Source organism: Bacillus rossius, chromosome 1, assembly GCF_032445375.1.
Source record: "Bacillus rossius redtenbacheri isolate Brsri chromosome 1, Brsri_v3, whole genome shotgun sequence".
NCBI classification, from domain to species: Eukaryota; Metazoa; Arthropoda; class Insecta; order Phasmatodea; family Bacillidae; genus Bacillus; species Bacillus rossius.
The window spans coordinates 289,646,771-289,658,930 of record NC_086330.1 but is presented as its reverse complement, the minus strand read 5'-3'; the positions used below and the strand labels follow the sequence as shown (position 1 = coordinate 289,658,930).

Genomic DNA, 12,160 nt, shown 5'->3' with positions numbered 1-12,160 from the left:
AATAGTTGGAATGAAGGCATAGCAATTATTATTGCATCTTCTGTGCCTGTAAAAGTAATGGATGAAATCTTTTAAAGAACTCTTACAGTCCGTAAGACAGAATATGCCCAATAAAAAAAAAGTAAAATTAATGTAACACCTGGGATAAGTGTTGAGAGATGGACCTCGATGAGCCAGAGACAGCAGATCCTCTGCCAGGGCCCTCAGGATTTCAGAGTAAACCCAAGCATGCCGTTAACTCACAGAAAAAAAAACAGCAATAATAAAACGCTAAGTTGAATCGAACATACTTAACCATAAAAAACGAATTTGATTATTCTCTCCAAGAAAGTGATGAGTTTAGATTCTCTACACATTCTGAGAAGACAGATTTTGTAATTTCAGAAGACCCTGAAATAGTATCAGAGACATTTTCTCCAGGCGACTTCATTGCCATTAAGATATGAGGGGGGAAAAGTTCACAAGCAGACTATGCCAGCAGAGTTCTGTAAGCTGAAAATGATAGCTATGCAGGTGTTTTTACAAAAAGATCCCTGGACCAAAGGGATTTTGTGAAACAGATGAGGATGCGTTTTTGTTTCCTCAAGATGTTGTACAAGCATTAGAGCTTACTGATGGCATCCAAACATCTTATAGATTTAAAAATATGGTAAGTTTTAAGAGTGACATGGATGGCCTTATTTTGTAATGAATTCAGAGAGAATTTTACCATTTTCAAGATGAAAATATGCGTTTGATGAAAAATTTAATTGTTAGTACTAATATACATTTGCATTGATGATAAATATATGTTCCTATTCACCCGTTTGTATTATAAATTGATCCAATTGATCCTTCAAATGTTGAAATAGAAACAAAAATGGATTGTAATGAGTGTTCCGATTCACCTCTTTCTGTGGGGTGATTTGGAACACCACAAAAAAAAATTAATTAAAAATTTCTGGCCATGAAATATTTTTAATATTTTCTTGATTTATCCTAAAAGAAAAATATGAGACTCAAGTTGCTAGATTGAATGATTAATTGGAAAAAAATATTTTTCTGCCCCAATTTGACATTAGAAGTTAGAAAATGTTCCTATTCAACCCGTTTTTCTATAATAGTCTCATACAGGGAAAAAAATGCCTTATTCAAATAAAAAAATAATTAAAAATTAATTTTTGTAATTAACTTGAATTTTTAATGGCAATATTTTAATTGTATTTTGGGGGCTGCACATACTAAATATTTTTTTTTTGTATATTGTAACTGTTCAAATTTCAAATATAGTTGCTTTAATAAACTAGTACAAACATATTATCTGATGGGTTAAAATTTTGGCACTATAATATTTATAACCACCAATGTTTGTAAAACTTGTAACAATTTTTATTACATGCTTTTACATTTTTTTAAATAAAAAAAATAATAACAAATCCATCACAAAATATTTTTTGAATACTTTTGTGCAAGTGCAACAAAAATTTTACCACCAAATGTAGAACCAATTCAGCCAATTCTGTAAAAAGGGTTCCACACATACCATTAACTAACTCAGAATTACAATACTTGTGAGTATACCAATATTAAACATTGTACAAAATTTTCATAAATAATTTAAAAGAGTAGGTACTGACGTCGACCCAAGTGCCTACCTAGCTCCCTACAGGCCGTTATGACGAGGCAACGCCTCTCCTGCCAGTTAGGCATAATGATATACCAGTGTGTGTTGTTTTTTTTTTCAGCGGACTGTAATCTTTTATATTTTTGAAGGGTATTGTTGTGTTTGTACACCGGGCGACTGAGGTCCCGCCCTGCCTGCGAAACGTCATGTGCTCCGTGGGAGACGTCGAGGGGAGGGAGAGACGCGCCGGGAGGGGAAGCGCCGCGCGCGGAGCGCTCAGTCGAGTCAGTCGCGAGGGAGACACGGTCGCGAGTAGTCGCACAGTCGCTGGGCAGACGGCCCCGAGGAGTAGTCGCGGAGTAGTCGCTGGGCAGACGGCCCCGAGGAGTAGTCGCGGAGTAGTCGCTGGGCAGGCGGCCCCGAGGAGTAGTCGCAGAGAGTCGCGTGAATCGCGGGAGATTCTCGTGGCGCGGTTGCCTAACAAGCGGTCACGATTGAGACGCGGGAGAAGGCTTGCAACCTACAGAGACTTAAAACCTATCCTGAACATCGGGAAGTTAATAGTTATCGTGTCAGTGCCAGCGTCGCACGGACTTTCGGTGTGGTACGGAACAGCGTGGCACAGCCCACGGAGCCGGGCTTCACCCCAGACGGACGCAGGCAGGAACGGGGCCAGCCCCAAGTATTCCGTGTTAGTGGGCTAATAAATCATGATTCGATCGTTGAATTTGGTATTAGTCATTTCGGGCACCAGGTTGATGTTCCCCGGAGGCCACGAGGCCTGAACCCCCTCTACCACGAGCAGCCGGGCAGCTGCACTGTTCCTGGGGAAAAACCTGGGCGACGACAAGTGGCGCCCAACGTGGGGCTACGAACTTTACACAGGGCAACGAACAGTAGTGAGTAATTTCAGTGACGTGCCGAGTCGTAGGACGGGCCGTGAAAGTACGCAGGGAAGCAAGAGGCACGGGGAGCGGAAGCAGGCGCGCCAGTGCGGCGCGACAGCGGGCGAAAGCACGTCGCGTCTCACGCCGGGATCAGATCGCGCGGCGAGATAGCGAGCTGTGGACGATAGCACGTCGCGTCTCACGCAGGGATCAGATCGCGCGGCGAGATAGCGAGCTGCGAGTGAAGTGTCGCACGGCGGTGTTGAGTGTCGGCGCCTATTCGCTTACAAAGCTTATCGCGCGAGCGATAATGGACGGACCTGCCGGTTCAGCCGGGTCGGAGGGACGCAGTGGCGGCATGGACTCCGACGCAACAAAGATGGAAGGGGGAGATAGGTGCGCGTGGTGCGGGCTAGTTTTTACCGCGAAACTGGGCGGCGTAAAAACGGAGGACAGTGAAGTGTGCACCTGTCCGTGGAACAAGACAGGGAATCCGGGAGTGACGCGGGAGAGTGACGGACAGAATCACGGACATTCACCTATAGTGATGCGAGTGACAGAGGTCGCCGTCGTGTTGCCGGAGTTTTCGGGAGAATTACACGAATGTCCGCGGGCCTTCCTAGCCGCATGCCGGGACAGATTGGCGAGTGTGCCGAGGGACAGTTGGGTGCCCAAGGTCAGCGGGCAGCTACGGGGCCGTGCACGAACCTGGTGGACGGACACCGGCGATTACCTCACAGGATGGGAGGAGTTTGTGCGGACATTCGAGAGGCGCTTCAACGGGCCACAGGCGCGGGCCAGCTGTCATCGGCAGCTGTACTGCACGACGCAGGCGGACAGTGAAAGCGTCGAGGCATTTGTGCACATGAAAATGCGACTCTATCGCCGTTTGGACACTGTGAGGCCGACGAGCGAGATCCTTCCACTCATCTGCGAGCAGCTGTCACCGGACTTGAGACCATTCATGCGGGGCGCGACCGATTTGGAGCTGTCCGAGTTTGTCGAGCGGGCAAGGGAGGTGGAAGGCGACTTGCGTGCCAACCGGGAGGAGAGGACGCCGTTGCGCCCGAGGCGCGAGACTCGTGTTCAGGGACAGGTGGCGCCAGGGGACGCTATGGCCTTGGTGCCCTATGGGGCCCAGTCTCCCCCACGTCACTCAAGACCGCAACTCGAGGCTAGACCGGAACAAGCAGCCAGGCGGGACGGGCGGTATGCGGACAGAAGGGCGAGTGGCAGCAGGCCACCGCGGTGTCAATATTGCACCTCTGAGCAATACCACTGGCACGTGGACTGTCCGACACGGGAACAAGTGTGGCGGAAGATGGAGGCCGAGGGACGCCGGCCTGGAAACTTCCAGTAGGGGGCAGCGATTTAGTCGGCCACTGTCCCCAACGCACCCGCCCGACGATCACGAATCAGTCACTGTCGGCGGACAGAGAGGGGGGTCGCCGACAGGAATCTTCAGCCAGATTCACGGGGAACAGGACGAACCGGCAAACGTCATCAGAGGTCGCGACGTCATCCGCAGCACATCAGGGTGTACCAACACAGCTGGCACCACCAGACGTCAGCGGCGGGCCGATACCAGCAGTCGCCGGCATCACGTCATCGGCCGGCGCGGCCGAACCCACCCGGCCGCCAGTCGCCCCGGCAGCCCCCACAGCGAACTGGGCCGCACCTGTCTGCCTGGGACGGCTGGGGGAAGACGAGGCTGCTCTGCTCCGAGTCCCGGTGCTCCTGAACGGGCACCCCGTCCATGCTCTGGTGGACACGGCGGCGAGCCACTCGTACGTCGCTGCCCACCTGGTGCCGGAGGGGGAACTGGAGCAGTACGAGGGGACCATCCTACTGGCCACCGAGGGGACCAGCGCGCCCACCTCTGGGCGCGCCCAGGTAACCATCGGCATACGTGACCAGTGTAGTCAGACGAGCGCCCTGGTCGTCAAAGGACTCCGAGATGACCTGATCCTGGGCCTACCCTGGTTGGTCCAGGAGGACGCCACCATTGACATCAGACAAGGTAGGCTGCACGTGGGTCGACGGGGCCGTCGCACGGTGTACGGCGTGGGTCAAGCAGTTCCCGCCCCGCCAGCCAACCTAGTCCGACTGGCGGACATTGCCAATGACGTGCCCCCTGAGTACGTCACCTTGTTCGAGAACATGTTGTCACAGCACCCCCAAGTCTTCGCAGCCACGGACATGCTAAGGCGCACGACAATGGCAGAACATTCTATACCTACCAGGCCCCACCAACCTATTTTTGTAAAGCCCCGCGGTTTTGGACCAGTCGAGCGGGGAGCCATACAGAAACAGATTACAGAAATGCTCAGGGACGGGGTGATCGAGCCGAGCGAGTCCCCATACAATAGTCAAGTGGTTATGGCAAGCAAGAAGGATGGGTCTCTTCGTTTTTGTGTGAACTTTAAGCCAGTGAACTCAGTAACAATCCCTGCACCCCCACCCCTCATAAACATTGCAGATTCCCTAGCGGGATTGGGGGACGCCATTATTTTCACATCACTAGACTTAAAGAGCGGGTACTGGCAGGTCCCTGTCAAACCCGAGGACCGCCCCAAAACAGCCTTTACCGCCCCGGATGGTCGCCGATTCCAGTTCTGCGCCATGCTGTTCGGGCTGATGGACGCCCCCACGACGTTTCAGACCATGATGGTCCGCGTCCTGGATGGGTTCGTGGGCGAATTCGTCACGGCCTACCTGGACGACGTGATCGTCTGGTCCAGATCGTGGGAGGACCATGCACGACATCTTGCTTTGGTCCTCGAACGGTTGGCCAGGCACGGCCTCACCTGCGCACCACATAAGTGTCACATCGGGGCGGCGGAGCTCGAATACCTGGGGCATATTGTGGATGCCGCGGGTTGCCGACCTCTACCGAAGCACTTAGACCTCATAGAAACTAAGTCAGCACCACGCACGAGGAAGGAGTTGCAGCACTTAATGGGCCTCTTAAATTGGCTACGCTCCTTCGTTCCGGATTTCGCGACGGTGACTGCTTCTATCACCGACTTGCTCTCGCCCAAGACAAAGTACAGGTGGACAGCCGAGGCAGACTGCGCCCTGGAGGCCGTCAAGCGCCTGTTCCGGGGAAGTCATGTCCTCGCCCGTATGGCACCAGGGGAGCCCCTGTACCTGCAGACGGATGCCAGCAAGGTGGGTATGGGGGCGGTGCTATACCAGGTCGGCCCCGACGGCGAGCGGAGAGTGTTGGAATATGCCAGCTCCAAATTCGGGCCGGCCGCGAGGAACTATGACGTAAATGAGCAGGAATGCTTGGCGGTAGTGTGGGCGGTTAGTCGCTACCGGCACTACCTCGAGGGCAAAGAGTTCACCCTTAGGACAGACAGTCAATGCCTCAAATGGCTAAACACGATGCAGGGCCGCAAGTCTAAATTTACCAGGTGGGCCATGACGCTACAGAACTATGCCTTCCAAGTCGAGCATGTGCCGGGGAAAGCGAACCAGCTCGCGGACGAGCTTTCCCGGCACCCTGACCCGGCAAACGTCTACGAGGACGGAGGATCCTGGGAGGACCTGCTTCCTCCACAGGGTCACTCCTCAGCTATAGGGGAGTCGTCCGGGCGTGCCGCCCTGTACGCTGTGACTCACCAGCCCCAGAGACTCGGTCGCGAGTCTGTAGACACACTAGCCGACCTCATCAATGCTGTCCAGCAGGTACAGCTGGGAGACGCCGCCGCCAGGGCCGCTGTCGAGGCGTGTGGCGCCCAGGTGACACCGTATCGGAGGGTGGTAGACGGGGTCCTGCAGAGTAGGGCACCTGGGGATATGGAGTCATGGCGAATTTACGCCCCGGAGGGAGCCCGATCCGCCATCCTCGCCTACTTCCATGACCACCGGCTCGCGGGTCACCCCGGCGCAGAGCAGACGGCGGAGGCGCTGCGCACCACGTTTCACTGGCCGGGGGTGGCCCGGGACGTCCGGGAGTATGTGAGGAATTGTCTCCGCTGTCAACACTGCAAGGCAAGGAGGACAGATGGTGAGGAGCAGCAGAGACCGAGGCGGCCCCAACACCCCTTCCACACCATAGCGCTAGACATCATGGGTCCTTATCCTCGGAGCAGCAAGGGAAGGAGGTTCCTCGTGGTAGTCACAGACTTGTTCACCAGGTGGGTGGAGGCCTACCCTGTCTCCAACGTCCGTTCGGGTACACTAATCGCCCTGTTGGACGGGGAGGTTTTTCCCCGGTTTGGATACCCGGCAGTAGTTTTGAGTGATAATGGATGCCAGTTCACGGGTGCGAGATGGAAGCAGGCATGTCGAAGATGGGGGGTGGACCATCATACTACCCCCACATACCACCCAAGGGCCAACCCAACCGAGAGACGGAACCAGGAAATTAAGGCGCAGCTCCGTCTCCGGTTGGGCGAGGACCACAGCAAGTGGGACTTGCATATTCCGGCTCTCCTGTACAGTCTGAGACGAAGGACGAATGCGGTTACGGGGTACACACCGGCAGAACTAGTCCAGGGGCAGAACTTGGCGCTGCCAGGCGAGTGCCGCGTGGCGGCGGCCGCTACAGCAGGGGAGTGGGGCGAGTCGCTGCGGGCAGAGCTGTCGGAGAAACGGGAGCAGGCAAGGCAACATCAGGAAACCTACCTCCGCAAGCACACGCCACAGACGGATAGGCCACCGCCCGTGCTAGCGCCGGGGGAGCAGGTGTTTGTGCGCCAACACCACCAGTCATCCGGAGTCAAAAAGTTCTGCGCTGGGTTAGCGCCAAAATGGGCGGGGCCCCGGCCCATTCTACGTCAGGCAGGACCAACGTCGTACATAGTACGGACGCCCAATGGAGGGCGTACCAAAATTCATAGGGACGACCTCAGACGTGCAACGGACGTGGAAACGGACACAGAGCAGCCCGGGAGTCCGGATTGGCCGCCAGCATTGCCGGCGAACACGCCCCAGGGAGCGTCCCGGACGTCAGAGCCACGTGGTCCGATAGGCCCCCAGGCCCCGGGGGAGGCAAGGGAAAATGTGCCAGACGTTACTCCCACAGACATCACTCCAGCACCAATGTCCACGGACATACTGGAGACAAGGCCAACAGACGTGACAGAGGACGTGATCCCGGATGACGAGACACGAGACGTGACTTCCCCGGCTGCGGGAGACAGGACACCAGGCAGGGCTGAAGGGGAGGAGGCAGAGGAGTGGCCTTATAGCCGGGAGCTGTGGCAGTACCTGGATACAACGTTGGACTCTCTGGAGAGGGGTTGGAAGGGGTGGCCCGCCCTTGACACGGGGCGGCAGGCGTACCGGGACGGGTCACGGGAAATTGTCACGGAACCAGAGTCGGATGATGAAGGGGAGGGGGTCAGTGAGGAGCAGGGCCTTCCCCGCCAAATCTCTGGGTGCGGTTGCGACATTTCTGAGTGTCTGGGAACAGATGTTGAGGCGAACACAGGGGACGAGGAGGAGCGCCGCCTGCGCCAACAGATGCAGTGGACCGGGGATGAGTGCCGTTCGGATGACCCGACCCCCACCCTGTTCGACCTGTTTCCACAGGCTGCATCCACACCTAAGGCGAGTCCGCACGCAGATTTTCCCCCTCAGGCAGGCCCCGCCGCGCTCGTAGTAAGCAAACCCGCTACACCATCTCGTCCCTCCAGGACCCGCAGGGCCCCTGAATATCTGAAAGATTACGTGTGCCCCACTCTGACCATGCCAGTGCGCCGCGACGTACCCATACCCAGGTGCAGCGTGATGAGCCTGTTACCCTCCTGGGAGCAGTGCGAAGTTGACCCCCAGTGTGACCACACAGTGTTTGAATTATCCCCAAGTGCGTCGAGTGATACCTAACTGAGAGACGTTGCCGCGCATAGCGGCCTCGTGGGAGGGGGGGCATTTGACGTCGACCCTAGTGCCTACCTAGCTCCCTACAGGCCGTTATGACGAGGCAACGCCTCTCCTGCCAGTTAGGCATAATGATATACCAGTGTGTGTTGTTTTTTTTTCAGCGGACTGTAATCTTTTATATTTTTGAAGGGTATTGTTGTGTTTGTACACCGGGCGACTGAGGTCCCGCCCTGCCTGCGAAACGTCATGTGCTCCGTGGGAGATGTCGAGGGGAGGGAGAGACGCGCCGGGAGGGGAAGCGCCACGCGCGGAGCGCTCAGTCGAGTCAGTCGCGAGGGAGACTGTCGCGAGTAGTCGCACAGTCGCTGGGCAGACGGCCCCGAGGAGTAGTCGCGGAGCAGTCGCTGGGCAGACGGCCCCGAGGAGTAGTCGCGGAGTAGTCGCTGGGCAGACGGCCCCGAGGAGTAGTCGCGGAGAGTCGCGTGAATCGCGGGAGATTCTCGTGGCGCGGTTGCCTAACAAGCGGTCACGATTTAGACGCGGGAGAAGGCTTGCAACCTACAGAGACTTAAAACCTATCCTGAACATCGGGAAGTTAATAGTTATCGTGTCAGTGCCAGCGTCGCACGGACTTTCGGTGCGGTACGGAACAGCGTGGCACAGCCCACGGAGCCGGGCTTCACCCCAGACGGACGCAGGCAGGAACGGGGCCAGCCCCAAGTATTCCGTGTTAGTGGGCTAATAAATCATGAGTCGATCGTTGAATTTGGTATTAGTCATTTCGGGCACCAGGTTGATGTTCCCCGGAGGCCACGAGGCCTGAACCCCCTCTACCACGAGCAGCCGGGCAGCTGCACTGTTCCTGGGGAAAAACCTGGGCGACGACAGTACATAGTAATATTCAAAATATTGAAATTAATATTCTGGTATATACATTCTTTGTTCAGATAACTTAGCTGTTAGCATCTAACTTCAAATCCTTTGTGAAAAATCTGTCATAAGTAGAGACCTGAAAAAGTATATGTTATTTCTTTAAAGAAAATGTGTTATTTCTTTAAACCCTGGAGTGGGCGCGTGGTTGACAGGTGTCACCCAGTCAACTTTGCTGGCAAGCACTTCCTGTTATTATTTTTTTCTGGACCTTCCCCTTCCCAGTACCTTCCTAGAAGTATGGATTCTAGCGGTTGCTTGGCAGTTGGGCTTATAATCACGTGCAGAAAAGACGTGAATGTGTGCTGGTTGACACCTGTCCCCCATGCGCCTATGCATGCAACAGTAGGTTTGGTAAGTGAATTTTTTTAATGTATTGTTTTTCTTTCTTTTCATTTAGAAGTAGTGTTTAACTTCAATATATATAAATGTGTACCATAATAAACCATCTATTTATCTTTTTTTCTGACACAATGATGTTTTTTTAATGATGGATGCATCAAAGAAACGAAGAGTAGAAACCTCTTCTGATCCTAATGTTTGGATGAAGTGGTTTGCAGAGGAAGTGGAAGATGATACTTCAGACATTGTTGACCCTGAAGAATGTGATTCTAATGAATAAAACCATGTAACTGAGAGTGATCATGATACTGAGTCGGAGCCATCAGCAGATGAAGTTGTGACCTGCGAGGGTGAGTCACAAAATTCGTATTATGTGGGAAAGGATGAGATAACTAAGTGGTGTCCTAAGAAAAGTGTCAGGACAAGGTCAGAGAATATACCTTATCATTCATCTTCCGGGTCCGAAAAAAACATGCATCAAAAATAGTTTCAGAAGATAAGTTATTGGATCTTTTCCTGGACTCAAATGTTTATAAGATTGTAGTAAGTTGTACAAATATATAAATTGTGACTTCAACAAGAAAGCCTTCGGAAAATCCGAAACAGGGTTCCAGAGAACGATGTCGTCAATGTGGACGAAAAAAAGACCGCACAACAAGAAGATGGTGCCAAAAATGCAAGGAATAGATGTGTTGTGGTCATTTGCACGATGTGTGTTTCAATTGTCTGTAAAGAACTCTAAAAAATTGTTATTTTAGGGTACATGCATGATAATATACAGCAAAGGGACCATAAGTAGTTTTGTGTCGACAGTAATGTATAAGTAAATATTTTCTGCTTTTGGTTTTATTGTTGTGTTAGTTTATTGTTTTATTGCTTTATATTTTTTGTTTTCACCAGAAAATAGTATTTTTTTGTGATTTAGCATACTTATAAAAATAATGTACTTATGAAACATGCTGACTTAATATAATATGACGCCATGAAACATAAATAAAATAAATATAGGTTACATAAAACAAGATGGTGCCAAAAAATTAAAGGATGTGTTGTGATCACCTTCACAATGTATGTTTGAATTGTTTGCGAATATGTAGGTATTTATCGAACAGGAACTTCAAGAAAAACATTTTAATTTAAGGTCATATACATAAATACATGATTAAAACAGCAAATATATTATATTGTGATAGTAATGTATACAATGTTTTCGGATAATGGTTTGATTGTGATGCAGTTTCATTTTTTTTTTTTCAATTTATATTTATTATATACTTCGCCCTCTTAAATTGGTACGCCTGTTGTTTAGAATACCTATAAAACTAGGCACACATGAAACATCCAGAGTTATTGAAATATGACACCATAAAAAGAAAGAAAACATATGGGTGACACATGTCAACCACGCGCCCATACATGTAACAAAAAAGCACGTGCCCACTCCAGGGTTAAAAATATGTGTTATTTCTTTAAAAATATGTGTTTTTTCTCAAAAATAGGTTTTTTTTTCATTTCAGATTTCATTAGGCAACCATGGTTTTAAATGATAATGAAAATGATCTTTTGTTTTGAGACGTATATCACAAATTATTACCAGAAGCCACTTTGCATTAATACTAACCTATTTACTGCTTCATACAGATTTCACATTTTTAGGTTACAATTTAAGTTCAATGAATGTGGGATCTTGTAATCAAAACCAGAATTATAAAACTTATCACATAATAATAAGTTTTAAAAACAATTTCAATAATTATATGTCAACAAATATCGTTACTCGCATTATACTTGTGTATTTTGTATTGAAGTTTTCATTAGAAAATTGATTATGTGTGTGTGACAAACAAAAAGTCTCAAAATATCTTAACAGCCCAATTTCTTCAACCTAAATTTGAAGGCACAATTAAATAAATACTAAGTACAAATTTAATCAATGTTCTATAATTATTACAAACACATTTACTCCAAAAATTGAAAAATGTATAAACATAATGACATATTTTTTTCAAGCAAGAAACAATTTTTTTTTTACTTGTTGGCTAACTTGAAAAAAGCAGTACAACTGTGACAATGTCATTGAGTTTTCAAAGATGATGGTAAAACAATAAAATCAAAATAACCACGGTGTCTACAAAAATAATGCCAGGAATGATAAAAATAATATAAATTAATTGATTACTATACAATTATAACCTTAATGTATAACATAAAGATGAAATTTAACAAAATTCTTTAAAATGTCAAAATTATCATTATTATTAGTGTTATATAGCAATTGCTATTTTTCCAGGTCTCTAGTCATAAGCACATCAAAGCTTTGCCTATATATGTTAGTTTCAAGTATTAGATGATAAACGTTTATAAATATTATAAGCCACAAAAGCGGAGAGTTGCTACAACGTGCCAGTTCCCTTTGGCTGATTGGGGGACAATAATGGTATCAACTAATGTAGCAAGCAAGTTTATACATATATATATATATATTATATATATTATATATATGTATATATATGTGGAACACACTAATAATTAACAATCAAAAAAGGACCTATATTATTTAATC

At 49.4% G+C, this 12,160-nt stretch overlaps 2 protein-coding genes across 4 annotated transcripts in view; both read right to left on the bottom strand.

Annotated features, from left to right (window-relative positions):
• The window catches only part of LOC134527720 (endo-polygalacturonase-like), a 155,467-nt gene that overhangs the window by 4,377 nt on the left and 138,930 nt on the right, over positions 1–12,160 (bottom strand). The window contains exon 1 of one of the 3 annotated variants that reach the window (XM_063360636.1): positions 5,079–5,093. The exons of the other annotated variants lie outside the window; for them this stretch is intronic. The gene's annotated coding sequence lies outside the window, so the exon portion shown is untranslated. Of the gene's footprint in view, positions 1–5,078; positions 5,094–12,160 lie in introns of those variants that run through there. 3 annotated transcript variants of the gene reach the window in all.
• Positions 1–12,160, bottom strand: part of LOC134527719 (uncharacterized) — a 260,507-nt gene that overhangs the window by 201,445 nt on the left and 46,902 nt on the right. The window lies entirely within an intron of this gene.